The sequence below is a fragment of the Pleurodeles waltl genome, chromosome 2_2 (assembly GCF_031143425.1).
Source record: "Pleurodeles waltl isolate 20211129_DDA chromosome 2_2, aPleWal1.hap1.20221129, whole genome shotgun sequence".
NCBI lineage: Eukaryota > Metazoa > Chordata > Amphibia > Caudata > Salamandridae > Pleurodeles > Pleurodeles waltl.
In genome coordinates this window covers 266,459,424-266,478,934 of record NC_090439.1, presented here as the reverse complement: position 1 = coordinate 266,478,934, position 19,511 = coordinate 266,459,424, and positions in this window count along the sequence as shown.

The window sequence follows — 19,511 nt, the reverse complement described above, 5'->3', positions numbered from 1 at the left end:
CTACTCTGACACAAAGGACTGCCACACCCCCTACTGGGACCCTGGCAGACAGGATGGGACTGAAAGGGGACCTGGTGCACTTCTAAGCCACTCTTTGAAGTCTTCCCCAATTCAAAGGCACATTTGGGTATAAAACAGGGCCTTTGCCCTACCACCTCAGACACTTTCTGTAGAAGCAACCTGAACCAGAACCTGCATCCTGCCAAGAAGAACTGCCTGGCTGCCTAAAGGACTCACCTGACTGCTTTCTACAAAGGACTGCTGCCTTGTTGTTGCCCTGCTGCCTTGCTGAACTCTTGCCTTGCTGCAGAAGTGCTCTCCAAGGATTCGGATAGAGCTTGCCTCATGTTTCCTGAAGTCTCAGGACCAAAAAGACTTCTATCTTTCAACTGGACTCTTGTGCGCAAAAAAATTTGATGCACAACTTGCTCCATGGTGAAAAATTCACTGCACGCCGACCCAGAAAGACGCCGCTCGACCCCGCGAGGAAAAGATCGACACGACGCCTGCGGTGCAACCGGAACTTTGATGCATGGCCCGCCTGGACAACACCGCCCGACTTCCAGAGAGTAGATCAACGCGGCGCCTGCCGTGAGGGATAAAATCCCACGCACAGCCCACTGGAACGACGCGCAGCCGGACAACAAGCCCAGAATTCCACGCACAGACCCCGGGGCGTCTGAAAACCCCGCGACCCACAGAGGAGACTGTCCGTGCACCGGAAATCAATGCAACGTGTTCCCCGCGTGAAAAATAATGACGCAAGTCCGTATGTGAAGGGGCGAAACCGATGCACACACCATTTTCCACGCATCTCCTCCTCTGCGGCCCTTTCCTGAGATTTTTCACTCCAAACCAGGTACTTTGTGCTTGAAAGAGACTTTGGGGGTCATTATGACCCTGGTGGAAGGTGGAGAAGCGGCGGTAAGACTGCCAACAGGCTGGCGGTCTTTCCTCTGTGTATTATGACCAGCCGGCGGTATTTGGACCCAGCTGACCGCCATGGATTTCATGCGGTTTGAAACCGCCATGAAATCCATGGCGGTAAGCACTATCAGTGCCAGGGAATTCCTTCCCTAGCATTGATAGGGGTCTCACCCTTGCCCCCGCCCCCACACTGACTCCCTCCCCTACACCCCCCACCATCCCTGCCACCCCCCAAAGGTGGCAGGACCCCCCTCCCCACCCCGACACCCTACATAACATCACTCATACACACACGACACGCACGCATGCACCACCAACACATATACATGCACAGACACTGACATACATGCCAACATCCACACAGACAGTCAGACACACACACCCACATTCAAACATACACGCATACATCCATACAGACATACCTACAGACATACACGCACCCATTCCCTTACACACAACACCCCTGCAAGCATACACGCACTCACACACCCCCTCTACATACACACACACACACACCCATGCACGCACACAACACCCCCCTCACCTCACGGACGATCAACTTACCTGGTCCGACGATCCTCCGGGAGGGGTCGGGAGCCATGGGGGCTGCTCTGCCGACACCACACCGCCAACAGAACACCGCCACGCCGAATCACAGGACGTGATTCGCTGGGTGGTGTTCTGTTGGCGTGGCGGTGGAGGTGGAGCAACCTCCACTTACCCGCCGCCCGCCAGTATGGCTGTTGGCGGCTCTCCATCCGTAAATGGACGGAGAGCTGCCAACGGTCATAAGAGGCCGAGCGGCAAACCGCCACCACTGGCGGTCTTCCGCACGGCGGTCCCTCTGCGGTCTTAAAAAAAGACTTTGTTTGCTTTTTAAAGACTTAAGACATTTCATATCACTTTTCACTGATATCGCTATATTTTCTTATTGCATCTTTTATCGTTTTGACCTGCAAATATCCAGATAAATATGATAAATTTTTCTAAACACTATGTGGTGTATTTTTATGGTGCTATATTGTGTTATTGTATGATTTATTGCACAAATACTTTACACATTGCCTTCTAAGTTAAGCCTGACTGCTCAGTGCCAAGCTACCAGAGGGTGGGCACAGGATAATTTGGATTGTGTGTGACTTACCCTGACTAGAGTGAGGGTCCTTGCTTGGACAGGGGGTAACCTGACTGCCAACCAAAGACCCCATTTCTAACAAGCATCATAAATATTGGTGCTACTCCTGCAGAGTGCATAGGGTCCCATTATAAATAATGGAAGCCCTCTTTTAATGCCTGCTCTGAGTAGGAGTTAAAAGTGCCATAAAAGGTGATGCAAGGAAATCTGTTAGATTTCTTTGCACCATTTTTTCAGACCCCCCTAATGGGAGAATGTCCCCTTTCCATATATCATGCCTGGGACAGGCATAATGGAGCGCAAAGGGTTACAAAGTGGCCCAATGCATGCATAGTGCCACTTTGTAAATATGGCGTGAGGATTTTGGCCTCGTTGGGCTACGTTAGCGTCAATACAAATGACTCTAATGTGGCACAAGGTGGTGCTAGAGGCTTATAAATATGCCCGTTAGGGTTTGTTGCGATTCCAAAATCTAGCTTTGATTTTGGCTAAACACTGCATTACTTTGACCTAGACGTTGGTCGTGGCACCCCATTGATGCATTGACAAGACACCATGTATAAATGGACACTGGCTGAACTGGTAGTCCATTGATGACTACGCACAAGAGGGGATGGCGTAGACCCTCTTGAATGTTGAGATACTTAGGCCCATATTTATACTTTTTTATGGCCGCATTTGCGCCACTTTGCATCAAAAAATGATGCAAATACGGTGCTAAAAAAGCAACATTTGGGCCTTATTTAGAGAAGTTTGAAGCGAATGTTCCTTTGAAGCCACCCTCACATCATTGACACTTTTGAGTATAAGTACTGGCTCTCTGACCCCCCCCAAATCAGACACTTCTGGATCTTGAACTGAATCTCTGTCAGAAGGACTGCTGTGCTGCTAAAAGGGCTTAACTGGACTTTTTTTCAGGAAGGACTGCTTTTCTGCTTGTTGCCCTGCTGCCTGCCACTCCCTGCTAAGTAGGCTATGATCATAAGAAATACCATGAAGACACCTGCCGAGCTGCTTACATCCATCAGCTTACTGACAACTGTAACCTCTATGTCTATCTCTAACCTACCTAATCACCCAACACACTGCTAGTTGCTGGTTCCCAGAACATGATAACCACACCAATGACATAGAAACGCTTCTCACACAGGATCAAAAAACAAAGACAACAACCTTTCAACCACACACTTTAGACTGCGTAGTTTGTTGCCCATGTAGCAAATGATTTTGTGGCACATATTGGTGAAGTAAAAACCGTATAAATGCAACAATACAATGAAAAAAGACCAAGGGCCAGATGTACATAGATTGAGGTTTGCAATTACCAAATACCAAATTTTTTACAATTTACTATTTGGTAATCACAAACAGATATATACAGAAGTGCCTTTGACACTTTTGTGATTCCCAGTGAGTTGCAAATAGACCTACCTCATTAATATTCATGAGGTAGGTTGCAATTTGCAACCCATTGGGAATGGCAAAAATCACAGGGATGGTGGCCTACTGGGGTCAGCAGACAACAATTTATGCTATTGCTTTTAAATAAAGCATTTTTTTAAATGAAGCCCCATTTCAAAAAGAATAAAAGTTTTCTTTTCATTTTTTAGGAGTAGGCAGTGATCCGTGGGACTACTGCCTGCTCCCCAAAAAATAATTTCACATCCATTCACAAAGGGTATGGTGTCCCTTGGGGGCTCCTTCCCATTTGAGAATGGTTACCACCTCCTTCAAGGAGTTGGTAAAATGTGAATGTTTTGTGACCGCGTTTCAGTCGCAAATCATTCACACATATCAGTGTGATTCGGTATTAGGAAGGGGCACCCTAAAAACGCCCTTTCCTAATACCAAATTGTAAACCATATATACAATTCAGTAGTAGGTTGCTAAATCTCAAATAGGGCCTCTGTAAATAAAAAATGCTTTTTAGCTGTTTTGTACATCTGGCCCCAACAAATCACATTGTAACTCACCCAGGAGAAAATGGATCAAGATATTGCTCGGGTTAATTAAAGAATGGGCAGAGGATAATGTTTTGATTCCAGTAGAACAAGGCGGATTTAAAGAAGGGCACTCGACAATTGACCACTGCTTCATTCTGTGGGCACTAGCAAAAAATCCATTGACATGCGAGGAAGCCTGTTTTGTTGTTTCGTATGATTTTTGTGCCGCATTTGATTTGGTAGATAGGAAATTACTATGGGATATGCTAAAACAGTTAGGGATTGATTTAGATGTATTATTTCTCCTTCAGGGTCTGCATTTACAAAATTGGGCCCAAGTCATTTTAGACACGATTGGTTCACTTTCAAAAAGGATCCCCATAAGGAAAGGTCTGCGCCAAGGCTGTATGTTGGCCCCAATATTATTCACATTATTTCTGTCAGACATGCTAGGGCTGTTGCGGGAGGTTAAAGGCCCAAGCCCAAATATTGATGGCGTGCATGTTTCCTGCTTATTATATGCTGACGATCTAGTGATAATGGATATGACAGAGTTAGGGCTACAAAGGAAACTGGAGGTGTTCTACTCCTATTTTCAAAAGAAACAAATGGTAGTAAATATGGATAAAATGAAAATAATGTCTATAGGGAAAGAGAAAAGTGTATTCACCTACCGCCTAACAGGAGAAAAAATAGAGAAGGTAAAGAAATATAAATATTTAGGTATGTGGTTTGACGTACAATTGAGATGGAAAGATCATGTTGAAGCCCTAAAAAATAAAGCTTTATCATCAGTTTGGGGATTGAAACAATTCAGTAGTAATTATGGGGGTCCTTCCCTCCAGCTGGTTATTTCTGCTTTTAATGCCATGGTACATCCCCAGTTTCAATATGGGGTGGAAGTTTTAACATTTTTTGGGAAACTAAATTGGGAGACAGAAGAAAGCATTTGCGTAAAGCGTATGCTCTCATTGCCCCCATCAAGTATGCTACAAGCTATAAGAGCAGAATGTCATCTGACGGCATGGACTTACCAGGGTCTACAAGCTGCACTGAAGTTTTGGCTGAGTTTAAGAGAAGAAGGGATTTGTAAAATCGCAAGATTGTGCAAAAAAGAAATAACAAGAAGTGAGTTACATTGGATGTTACAAGTGAGAGGACGGCTAGAAAAGATCTGCGTCCTCTTAGGCTTACCCGGCAACAGTGGTGTGGTGCACAAATCTCAAAACAAAATCTACAAATAATGGTGAAGGAAAGGGCAAGAGAAGTAGATCTGAAGTATTTAGAGAGCACAATTTCAACTCAGGCTATGATGGGCGGATGGAGGAATGAGGAAAACTTTCCCTATATAGGCACTACCCAACCCAAGATTAAGGGAGTTAGGGCCTGATTACAACTTTGGAGGAAGGTGTTAATCTGTCCCAAATGTGACGGATATCCCACCAGCTGTATTACGAGTCCATTATATCCTATGGAACTCGTAATACGGCTGGTGGTATATCCGTCACATTTGGGACGGATTAACACCTCCTCCAAAGTTGTAATCAGGCCCTTAGTGTTACAGTTCTGAATTGGGTTGAATCCAGGCTATAGGGATCCTAAAGTAAAAGCATTTCCTAAGGATACCCAGGGCCTATGCACATGTGGCTTACAACAGAAATATAGTATGCAACACCTACTTTTGGACTGGTATTGGTTTTTAGAAGTGCGTAAGAAGTTTTAAAAAACAATTTTTAAGGAATATAATATTATTAACCGGGATTAAGCACTGAGGCTACTTATAGACATGAGATTTTTTAATGTAACCTGTGCGCTGGGCATATTTTTAAATGGTTTAAGAGGGGTTTTAACCTGATTTATAGGATCCGGCATAATGTAGGAAGCTAAGGGGATTGGAGTGTTTTAACCTATATGATTGATTATTTTAAAATTATATCGGTGGAAGGTATCATAGAAGATTTGCCACGTTATAGCGAGACGTGAAGTAAAATGTTGAGCACTTTATATTGGAAATTGCACTTTATGAAATTGTAAGAACTTGAGTATTATTAGAATTGTATGTGGGATGATTTGAGTAGCACTTTGCACTTCTTGATATTGTAAGGACCTGAGTCCTGTTAGAATTATATGCAGGATAACTTGGTTGGCATGGTGTGTCAGGAAGATTTAGTCGGGAAATGAAATTGCTTTAAGGGTGGAATAACTTAATGAATTATGTAAGTAGAGCAGGTTAACAGAATTAGATTGAATCAAGAATTTGGTATGTAAATTAACTTGTACACTCTACTGTTTTTACACTTTTAAGGTTTATGCCAAATAAAAGGAATTTATGACTTGACTTGACATTGTAACTCACCCAGGAGAAAATGGAACAATTCAATTGTAAAATTGTAAATTGTAATCTTAGGCTACTTATTTAAGTTTCTAAATGTCAACATATGTATGAGTCTCATTTCTAATAATAATGTATTATTTTAATTTTATATTATGATTCTAATATTTGTTCCTGAGGTTTTCAGTTTGTACATATGTGCGTCTGAAAATGGTAATTCTATTTAGAAAGTTGCCTGATTTTTATAATAGACTGCTATTCTCCTTGAAAGGTACGACTTATTTGTAATGGCCATTTGGGTTCAATCTTTGGACTATTCAGAAGTTCATTTTTTCGTGGCCAAATCTGGTATACTGACCTTTTTGAAAAGATATTCATGTTTGTGCAGAGGAGTATTGTGTTGGACATCACATATGACACATATAATCGTTACTTGAGGGACGCATGAATACTTTGACAATAGTTCTTTAGAACGGAATCATTTTTCAGTTCTCATCTAGCTTTCTTATGTGTCGAAACCTGCTGGATAATTTTGCTAGAATACTTTCGACTTGAATTTGAGCAATTATAATTTCATATGTGATTTTATCACATTGAAATAAAACAAAAAAGTGTACACATATTTATTCTTATGAACTCACACATAAAGCCTGTAGGCATTAGGCAGATAGGCAAATGTTATTGGGCGGCGAAGTCTTGCATAAATACTGAATATTAGGATACCTGCAGCTATACTGACAGCATAACCTCATCCAACTTTCTATTGTGGGAGAGCTGGTTTAAGCATGAATGGATAATAAGAGCTGTAAAACCATGGGCCTTATCATGATAGGCTCCACTGACGAGAAAAACTCCTGTTCTTTGTGCCTGTAGTGCATAAAGTCAATTCAGTTCACTAAAGATTATTTTCCTTTGGAGCTTTATTTTGAGCCGTACAGCTTGGACACAATGACCAAGGTTCCTGTTTCTGATATGTACTGCCTAAAATAATTACCAGGAAAAAATATGAGGTTAAATTAATTGACCTCAGGGAAAGGTACACAAGCTTGTTCTTGCTTGCGAACAGAAGGTGAAAGTACCAGTCATGGTGAAAAGCATTGTGAAAGTCCGTATTTTCACACGGATGGCCACCGTTACATTCATGCCCGGCGTACTGTTAACAAATCAGGTCCTTGAAGGTGACAAAAGCATGCAAAACTACAATGGTCACATTGCTAATTCATGATGCTGCATCTGTCTCGCTCATTTTCAATCCCATGTTTTATTAGAAAATTGATTGACTACTACTGTCAGAAATGCTGTGTGGAATAGCCTTCTCTCCTTTCAAGAAGCTCTATATTAGCTCCACTTGCTGTGAATTTGCTGATTATCAGAATTATAAGCAGGGCAACATAAATGAAGATACACTATTTCGAAACTGCAATACTTTATCATGTTAGTACACATCGTTTTCATAAATCTGCCTTTTCCTGATGACTTCGCCTGTGTTTTTCGTCCATACCTCAGTTTCCCCCTCCAAATGCATCAGCAAGTGGTTGCTTGTTTTGCAAGCTAGACTGCACCTTTAACGTGTACAGCTGAGTTAAAAATGACAAGCAGACAAGCGCATGGCACATTATCTTGACAAACTCTGCCTCTGAAAATTAGCCAGTGTCTGAATTATTTAAATAACAAGGAATATTTCACTCAGCTCTGAAGAAATACTCCTAATTGTCTACTTTAGCCAACTGCTTTCAGCACTCACGCTATGATGGGAACTTGCAAATTTGTGAGCTCCCATTAGAGGAAAGTGCAACAGAAGTCCACGGCCCGCTCATTTATTTTAATAACCTGCCAAGCAGATATGAGCATGTTGAAGTCTGAGGGCCGTAACATGACAGGAAGCTGACATGTCAGAGCCCAATATAATGTAATGTTGCTGCCTTTTCCTACCTTTCAAGTCTTTTTCAGGTAAACGCTGAACTAATTGTCAAATTACTAATTTGGCTGACATTAATATCGATGCCTTAGACATAGAAGGCATGTACCGCCAACTAACTTTCCCGTGGAAATGTTGAACTGCTCAGATATATGATAAAATCGCCAGCGAACTTAAATTGTGTGGCCGACTTCGCCCTTACACTGGCCCATGCCTTCCGTGACTTTGGTGATGTACATTGAAGGTCACCTGAAATATAAATGTGTGCCTTCTTTTGCACATCACACTTGTCTTATTTGACCTTTTTAACTCCGATTCTAGGCATATTTCATGCAAGAGGCACACTTGCTGACATGTAGGATATTTTTGATCTTCCACAGGATATTATGTGCCATTTCTGACAGTCTGAAAACGGGTTTGACTAACTGGGTCAATGACCCAATGTTAGAGGAGATACAATGTAATCATTAGTAACACACACCATATATGTGTGGGCAATACAGGAGTGGGTAACCTAATCCTTACTGAATTCAAAATATAAAAAAAAGATTAAAGAGTGCAGCTCAACCTGCTAACTTAATAAAATATAATATCTTGAGCAGCGAATTAAATGCAAACCAGATGATTCCCTTACGCCAACAGACTCTATAATTTAGTTCATTCTTTCTGTAAAATAAGATGTAAAAATACAGACATACATAAATATAGCTGCTTATACATACTATATATGGCACTACTAAGAAACACATATTTATTAGTGATTCAAACATAAGGATGTTAACTCATAATTCATTACAAACACTAAGCACAATTCATTTGGTATGAGAATATTCCACATTGTGAAGCATTAATGGAAGAGATCAGTGGATCCCAGGTGGATCGACTTCTATCGTTTTGTATAATCGCGAGCCCCATACCACATCTATAAATTAATTGATACCCCCATCCCCTCATAGTGTGTGGGTATTTTCGAAGCCATGATTTAGCAGTTTGTTAATTTGCATAATAGTATCTCCGTGAATGCAATCCATCGAACCTACATGCGACTGAGCTGGATCAGCCTAGTATTATCAATATTAGAGTGTGGGGAAACGCACAAAACGCGTGCTGCCAGTACTCTTCTATAATTTAGTTCCTAAATCAAAAAAACATATTCTGGGATATGCCTGTTATGTAGAAGTTTTTGTCTGAAAACGTGGTTGCCCTGCTTGTTTCAGAAAACCCATATCATGGGAGAGCAACAAACTTCCGCCCTCGTGTGTCAGCCTTTACATAAAGCAATACCACATTAAAAACAGCTACACTCCAATGCACAAAGTCAATTTTTGCGTAGTGCCAAATTTACTATTTAATACACAGTGCTGAAGATGTCACCCCTTCACACAGCGGATATATTGTGCAGCGCGGTAGTGCTATGCACAAAAGAATTTGGCAAGGGCGCAGGTCCAGGACAGTAGCTGGAGAGCAGTGCAAAATTATTTTTGAAAATGTTGGGAAATTATTTTTTTTTCAATTAAAACATGAAAACTAGGGATTCGCTTGTATTCAAATAAAATGTCAGGTGAGATACTGGCAATGCTGCTGTGAGACACGTCCGGCACAACTAGTCTTCCACGATAAATTTTCTACTCAACAATTAAAACATTGTGTGCAATTTTGTGTCTGTGATTTCAGGGGCTTTTGCAAAGGTTGCTGAATGCATAATTCACAAATGTCATGAATTTTGCTGATGTAATTAAAATTATTTAACGGAAGAGATGGACATTATCATCAATGAGATCAGCAGACATCAAGAAAAAATGTGTTATCAACCATTGTTCTTTCAATAAAAGCTGCCCTTTGGGACACATCCTCAGGAAACATCACACCCTGGCATCCATCAGAAGGACTGAGGATCACATGAACTTTGGGATGATGAGAAGAGCTACACCAAAGAAGGGATGACCCAGAGAGAGGCAGCACAAGCTATATTTTGGGGACCAGGGACCAATGAACACTTCACTGCAATGGGAGGAGCAGGTGCCTACTCTCATTGCACCGGAATTTGTTATTAGGCTGCAAGGCTAGGACACAGCTGCTGGCCCCGAGGAAGAGCCAGACCGAGGTGAGCAAATCACATACACAAATGAGTCACTAACAGACTCATTTAGGCTAGTTCAGCCTAGGCCACGGCCCCCACTCCTCCGGTGGAAATGTCCCTGTATGTTTAGAGATCCCTTCTACCTGGCAGGAATTTCTGAACCTTGAGAGCAATCTCCTCTAAAGGGCGGAAGTTTTCCCAGGTGGCATCATGATTGCTGTACCAGCTTGGTAATGTTTATTTCAAGAGTAAACTCCTAATGTGAAAGTTTGTCCTTGAAAAACAAAATATCAGTGGCCCTGACATACAGAGAGATTCCTTCATTTGGTATGTTGGTAATTAACGTATTTCCCTGCCCGGACTGCCAAGACTCACATGGCAGTTCTGGGCATGGAAATCTCCCATACTCTGCTTAGGGTTCTAAGACCCTTTACATAGAAATACACTTGTTTGAACTCCAGTTTACGTCGCATTGCAGACCATCTGAAATGCAGGACCTGTTTCCATTAAATATACTATCCAGCTACTTAACTGAATCACATATCACAGACAAATGAGGTAGCGAAGAAGAGATGAAAAATGACACATACTGTGACTTTAATCGGTCATACAATCAAAGTTTATCTTGGTGTCAGTGTATTAATAGACAGGTTAAATGCATCGTAACATTGAGTACTCTCAAGCATCACATAACCTAGCAATACATAGCGCCCCAGCATATACAAAAGAGCACATGTGTCAATTCACACTCTCTTGCGCTGCAAACTGAAGTAATGTAACATAAGCAGTATGTTGTAACTTACACATGGAAATTAACAACTAACACTGTTCAGTGTTGAATGGCTATTAACTATTGCTAAGTTGACCACTTCCACATTTGTTCTTTACATGTCGTACAAATTTAGAAGACTGAAATCTGAATTTCTGTTTCGCCCCAAAGACTAATTGGCATGGTGTAAAGCAGTTTAGATTTTCTAACTGTTCATGTCTCTCTAAGAAGAAAAACTCCATATAATGCAATGAAGCTCTAAGATCTGACCATGACATAAACCACAGTTATCTTATGAGCAAAGATAACATCAGCTTTCTTTTACTTGATGACATTACTTGTGCTCACCCTATTGTTATCTTAAGGTTTTTTTGAGGCCCTGGGCATCACATACTTTGGGGTCCCCTGTTCCTAATCACCTTGAATCTTACTAACCACTTTTTAGGGTCGAGCCTGCGTTGCATGCGCTCACGCATGCGTATCGCGGCAAGACGCTTTAGTGTTTAGAAAAGAGCTCGGAGCCCTGTCGACGTCACGTCAGTGTTTTTCATTGGTTCGTGGGCTTGCCTATAAAATCTGCTTGCTTTCATTAGTCGAAGGCATGCATACGTCATGCATTTTCCAGTGGCTAGACCTCCTCGTGCGCATCGACCAAGTACAGAAAACATGCGAGGTTCGCTGTTTTTCTGTCCGGCTCATAGACTACTTTTTCTCTAATTTACGAGCGTGATTTCACTTGGCAGAAGTCGAGCGCTTTACATAGTTAATTGCACTTTTTCGGGTTACGTACATAAATGCACTTTTGCCGATAGGTGAAAAGTCGGGTTAGGAGTTTACAACGCTATCAGCTCTAACATGAGCAAACGCGAGACCCATTGCATAGCAAATGCTTGTTTGTTACTTGCAGCCCGCATGATGCCAAGCAAACTTTCGGAAATGGATTTCACAGAAGCAGTTGAAATATGTCTTTTTGAGGGCCCCAAAAATGCTTAATGTGACCCTGAGCAAAGAGACACAGAGGGAGGTAGGGGTAGGCAGAGAAAAAAAGAGAAGTTCAGATATATTTATAGACAGAGGTAAGTTAGTAGTTTACTTTCTCAGTAAGTTTTTCTCAGGAAGGTGGTGGCCGTGGGTAGTTGCCAACATTGCCCATACCCACGTCTCACCTCCACAGCTAACAACTGATAGCCCAGATTATGGGAATTAGACAAACTACAGCCACAACTTCAGCACCAACTGCAACCTCCAAATTTAAAGCTGTCACAACACCCCCAGAAAATTGTTTGACAACATAATCATTCCGTGGCAGAGACCCACTGTAATGGTGATAGTTGATGGGCTAGTAGTCATTGATGTCGATCTCTAAAACATCTGAACAGCTTTGGAAACCCTAAGTGACATAAGAGAGCATGCAATTGGCAGGAACAGCTACTTGACTGGAAAGAAAGACACCTGGAGAGAAATCAATGTGGCCGTTCTGGACAATCCCTCCTTCAGTGCTTTCAGAACATCCTTGTGGAAATGTCTGCATGTGTGACCCAGTCTATCAAGTATGCTATTGTATAACTATACTGTAAGGTGAACACGGTCCCTGGTGGTATTGTGGTGGTAAATATGCTGTCTGATAGATTTCCGTCTGCTTGTAAGATTATACAAAAGCATCAAAGGCCAAAAAACAAAATCAGAAGAGGTAGCTCCTCTACTGTTCATCACATAGTTGATGTACTGGAAGGTATGTGTCCACCCAACAGCAACTGGGTCCGAGATGAATAGAGGTGCAATAGTGCCTTCGTCTTCATCACCAACCAATGACGACTAGGCTACTGAATTGGGTTAAGCCCTTCCACACACTAGTTTGTGCGAATAATTAAGAAAACATTACTGCAATGGAATGCACAGAGGTCACATGAGTGACAGTCTTCCTTGTCAGTATCAGCAAATGAATCTTACCCAGCTTTTATATTGTCTTTCATTTATTTGCCGTTATAAGATTACGTACAAGTTGATATGAGGAAGTGTTGAAAACAATACTGTTCAGTGACACTTGCAATCAATGTGTGACTCTTTTCACTAAACTAAACAATGAAGACGTTCTGAATAATTTCTTGTCACCTTATCCGTGAATCCTTTCAGCCTGTGTCAGAGATGGCCCTGTATGAGTGTTGTTCTCGTTAGATTAAACGATGATGTCTGGGTATCCCTCTAGTGGTATTCCCCCTTACATCGCTAGGTAGGGTAATTTGCAACACACAACAATCATGTCAAAGACAACCTTGAGGCTGTAAAGAAGTCCGCCTCCAGAGAGGTCAGGCATCCATTAGAATGTGAAATTGAATATGTTAATACACAGTTCAAAGATGCCAAGGCACAGATTTACTAAGGTCCTTCATTGCCCTTGTGTCAGGCTAGTTGAGGCAAGGCAATGCAAGGTCTTAGGTGAGATTTAGTAAGCCATCAAAACCATTTTGCTTGGCTCTGCATGGCTTAGTAAATCCATACTAACGCAAAGTAGTGCAAATCGCTGCCCTGCATTATTCTGTGTTAGGAAGGCATTCCATGGGTGGATCATCTATGTTTCCATGCATCCAACCATGTATTGTGGCACATTACCAGTTTACAAAACTTGTAAATCCAGAAATGCAGCACAATGTTGTGCCTTCCAAATAGAGGCATAACAAGGAGAAATATCTTCACCTTTCCTCCTTATATCCTCTTGCTATGTATATGTATGCTGCATTCTGCAGATATATAGAAAGAGAAAAATGTCTCAAAGGATTGCTTTTGTGCAGTAAGGTGTCCTTTTCTACACAAAAACAATCCAGCCTGTAACAGAGGCACCCTTCCACCATGGCGCAAGGGTGCCTGTGTTGGCACTAGGCAGCTCTCAGTGTGCCAAAGCAGGGAGAGAGCAGGAATAGGCCATATCGTAGTAGCACATTCTTGCTCTCTCGCTGTCATGCAGTGCAGCACAGCAAGTTGTCTTGCTGCGTTGCATGACTTTTTCATAAATCCGTCCCCAAGTGTCCTCCAGTATTCTGTTTTGTGGGGTTCTTCTACTGTGGTCTCAAGAGGTAACTCAATCACCAATGACGAGTTGTTTGGCAGAAATTGCAAATGTTTCAGTTGACCTTTCATGTATTTATGATTTTTCTCAATAATACATGCCATACATACATTCTACTAGGACTTGTTTGTATACACCATCAGGTTTTGATTGATGGTACAGTACCTAAATGTGTACGAGTTGTGAATACCTATGTACTTAGTCACTACATTTGTGAAAGATTTTTCTGCATCACAGATTAACTGTACATTTACAGAGTGTGAGCACTTGAGGCTTGTGTTTATGTGGGCCATATCAGCAGGCGGTACCAATATAACCTATGAAGTGAAAGGCACTTAGCATATTTAGAGAGTTGGCAATAGCACAGCAGAAAATCTCAGTTTTTGCTGATTGGAACCTAAGGTGCTGTGTTGGGTTGGACTGGATTGCCTTCAACACTCATGGCAGGAATGCAGACAGTGCACTTTCCAATAGGTGCAGCACTGGAAGTGCTATTATAGCATGCGCCCAGCCTGTGGTTTGCTTAAGGGCAGGTGCAATTTCTTCAAGCGGCCTCGATATAATATAAATAAATGTAGAACCTATACCTTTGTTCGTTATCTTATTTAGGTTTCCTAATCAGTGTCTCAATCACTTTGTAGAGTTTTTTTGACCTCTGAAGCCTTCTGTGGTTATTCTGTAGTTAGTCCTGGCCAAAAGCAGCAGTCGCACTTTTTATTAGCATATTGAATGAGATGAGTGAAAGACAAATTTTCTACAATAGAGATGGCAAAGGAATTAACCTGCAACAGACCTTAATCTTGCCTCCGTCTGTCCCCATTAAACCATCATTCATCATGACCAGCTTGAATGCCTACCTGTTCCGGGGAATCCCACCATTAGGACTAATAAGATTTTACCAGCTCCTCCTGTCCCATATCTACGCTCACCCTGAAAACAATCCTCCCTCTTGCTCCAGTAAAATAGCTTCCATTCTTCAGTAACTTGATTTTTATATGGTTGTGTAAGACCTGACAGCATTAGGGTGGTCACCCCTAACTTTTTGCTTGCCTCCCTCCACTTTTGAGATACTTTCTTTGCTGGTTTTTAGACTTTGCGCACTTTACCACTGCTAACCAGTACTAAAGTGCATATGCTCTCTCCCTTTAAACATGGTAACATTGGATCACACCCAATTGGGCTATTTAATTTACTTATAAGTCCCTAGTAGAGTGCACTATATGTGCCCAGGGCCTGTAGATTAAAAGCTACTAGTGGGCCTGCAGCAATGATTGCGCCACCCACTTCAGTAGCCCCTTAACCTTGTCTCAGGCCTGCCATTGCAAGGCCTGTGTGTGCCGTTCACTGCCAATTCGACTAGGCATTTAAAAGTACTTGCCAAGCTTAAAGCTCCCCTTTTTCTACATATAAGTCACCCCTAAGGTGTGCCCTAGGTAACCCCTAGAGCAGGGTGCTGTGTAGGTAAAAGGCAGGACATGTACCCGTGTAGTTTACATGTCCTGGTAGTGTAAAACTCCTAAATTCATTTTTGCACTACTGTGAGGCCTGCTCCCTTCATAGACTAACATTGGGGCTGCCCTCATACATTGTTTGAGTGGTAGCTGCTGATCTGAAAGGAGTAGGAAGGTCATATTTAGTATGGGCAGAATGGTAATACAAAATCCTGCTGACTGGGGAAGTTGGATTTAATATTACTATTTTAGAAATGGCACTTTTGGAAGAAGATACCTGAACCGGAACCTGCACCCTGACAAGAAGAACTGCCTGGCTGCCTGAAGGACTCACCTGACTGCTTTCTGAAGAGGACTGCTGTCTTGCTGCACTCTTGCTCTGCTGCAGAAGTGCTCTCCAAGGGCTTGGATAGAGCTTGCCCCCTGTTCCCTGAAGTCTCAGGATCAAAAAGACTTCTCTCCTGCAGCTAAAATCCACGCGCGGCAACAATTTCGATGCTCCTCCTGCCAAGATTGACGCACAGCCTGCTCACGGTGAAAATTTCACAGCACGCTGAGTCTGGAACGACGCACCTTGACTTCACAACAGAAGATCGACGCAGCACCAGATCCGCGCCTGGAACTTCAACGCACATCCCTACTGGATCGACCCAAGCCCACTCAGAATGATTCTGCCTGACTCCCTGAGACGAATCGACGCAGCGCCTGCCGTGCGGAAGAAAATTCCATGCATCACCTAACGGAATCGCCGCGGCCGCAGTGACTTCGCTCCGCAAGCCCAGGATTCCCCGCATTGTCCCTGGGGCATCTGAAAACCCCGCAACCCGAAGAGGATCCACGTGCGCGCGCCGGAAATCGATGCAACGTCTTCCCCACGTGGAAAATAACGACGCAAGGCCGTGTGCAAAAGGGCGAAACCGACGCACACTCACCGTTTTCCACGCGTCTCCTCCTCTGTGCTCCCTTGCGAGGATATTTCAACGCAAACCAGGTACTTTGCCCTGAAAGAGACACTTGTTTCTAGGAGAACTTAAGACACTTTTTATTGCTTTTACAGTAATCTTTTAACTCTAAAGACACTTGATATCTCTTTCAGTGATATCCCTACATTTTCTTATTTCATCTTTGATCGTTTTGACCTGCATTTATTCAGATAAATATTATCTATTTTTCTAAACACTGTGTGGTGTATGTTTGTGGTGTTATATTGTGATATTGTATAGTTTATTGCACAAATACTTTACACATTGCCTTCTAAGTTAAGCCTGACTGCTCAGTGGCAAGCTACCAGAGGGTGGTCGCAGGATAATTTGGATTGTGTGTGACTTACCCTGACTAGAGTGATGGTCCTTGCTTGGACGGGGGTAACCTGACTGCTAACTAAAGACCCCATTTCTAACAGGTTGTAACAATTCTGTATGAAATTGGAATACTTAACCATAAACAATAACTCTCTAAATTAGAACAAGAAACTAAAATTACGCACCACTGCTAATGTCAGCATGTGCATATGCAGCAGATACGCCAGGCATGTCAATTACTGTCAAAGAAATCAGATGTGAGCGCCATTGCCCACACCAGCAGAAGGACGATTATAAATATTGGCATGTCTATCCTTCAGACCTCCCAGATCGGAATGTGCAACTGTCCAGCAACAGCATCATCTGTCAAAATGCTGCTGGTGCTACAAACAGAACGTACATAACAACACATCTTTGTGTCCCAGCCAGGTCACTGTTAATGCAATATCTTGCCCAAAACTCACACAAGTGAATATTACAATTAATGAAATGCCAACAACAGTATAGTGAAAAAATACAAGCGAATTGTAGGCACATTGTTTAATATATATAATTGTAACTGGGTGTTGGAATGTGAAAGCCTTTCCCCAGCAATGGTGCCAGGCTTTATCATAGGGTCCCCTTTGTCACCCTGGATTGCAATACTCCACTGGGTAGTGTTGGCGCCTCTGACCTTAATAGGTGTACTCACAAAGGGACGGGAATAGGCCGGTGAACCTTTTGACTCGCTTAAGATGGTCCCACCATATATAAAGTACATGTAGATTAATAATCATTAACAATCAGTAACATTAGTAATCAATGAGTCAGTAATTTTCACACACCATGACCTTGCAGTCATGAATAACCACACCTTTGTTTATATTTATTTTCCTATATTAGCAATGCTAATGTCATGTAAGATAATCTCAAAATCAAATGATAAACATACAGAAACAACACTGGCTGTCCAGAGCGGCAAAAGAATTGCAATCTAATCATCAAGGCTTGAGCTACTACACATTCTAAAGTTACAGTGCAAAGTAATAGCAAGAATAATTGCACAAACTATTTTACATACATTTAGATTCAGCAAAGGTTTTCAATTCAATTGGTTTACGTTAGTGAGGATCCTAACTAACACCAGATTAGAATAGCATGCTGGGCTTCATGCAAAACAATTTAGTCAACACAAATTTGGAAAAACATCTGACTAAGGCTCTATCAAAATAGCACGGTTGATACCTAGAAAGAAAATCAAACAGAAATAGCAAACAATCTTCTAGTCAATATACCTATCCTCAGTTTGGATCAGCAAGCTGTGACCATATTTGTCATCAGGACATCAGTCTGGTCAGAAAGGCATCAGGATTCAGTATCAAAGTTCAGAAAAGGCAAAGTCTTTTTAGCAATAATGTTAAGTATGTCCCTTCGCAAGACAGTCAATAAAGTAATGGCCTTTCGGCTAGATAGGATATGAGCAAATGCATTGTCTTCTCTCAGCGCAGTCGGGCTAAGTTAGATTCCCTAAGACTACTTCCCAAGTCCCTATTGGTCAAGGGATTGCATGTTTACACTTTGTCCAACAAAACTAAAACTTCAAATCTACATTTCTACTAGTACACGCTTCACATGTCGATGGTTGGCTCCTTCCCTACTGTTCTCATTCATCCAGCTTGTCAGGTAACAATATTGTTGCAGCTTCACTCAGTGCCTTCATTGTACTCTCCTGGGAAAATCAGTCTTACACACATTACATTTACAATGTTGCATTAGCAAGAACAGCGTCTTCTAGGAAGCAGTTCTCATGAGAAAGACATTTAGCTACGAGCACATCAGGTCAGCACAGTGGAAGATCACAATTTAATTCGCTAAGCAGACTTTTTGTTAAATGCCTAAGAAATACAGCTTGACATGAGCCCGTGCAACTAGGCCAAGACCTCTGCTAAGTTAAGGCCCACAATCAATAAAGCTCATACATAATACACAACCCTTAATATGACATATTTCTACATTAATCAAACAAAAGCTCATCATTTCATATTAATAAGCATTAATAAGTACATTTCATGAGCAATAGTGGCCACTCACGTGGTCACACTTTCAAACGTGTGCATTATTTTTCTCTCGGTTAATACATGTTCTACGCAAATCCAACACTCAAAATACATGAATATTCATTGGTAATTTCATTAGAACTTCTGCATTAGCAATGGTCTTAACCTGTTATGAGATATCAAATAGTCACAGACTGTCAGTAGACTGTGATCCCTATTATGAATAAATAACACAATTATCTGATGGTGTATCCTGTCCAATTTATTATAGGGGCCACTGATACAGATAAAATACAAGTATGATATTTAGGAACCACAATCATTCCCACGTCAAATTGTGTCAGCATATTTTTGCCATAAATTAATCACGCCCTTGGTCAATGGCCTTTATCAGGACCTAGGATCCAAATCACTCTCCCTAGTTTACATATGTGCACTTACTATAAGATATAGGGAAAGGAATGATAGTAATCAGAAGTATTTTTGTGTTTTTCGTTGTTGTCATTAAAGCAACACCTATTTGGGGTACACAGTTATATGCAAGACAGTATTTCT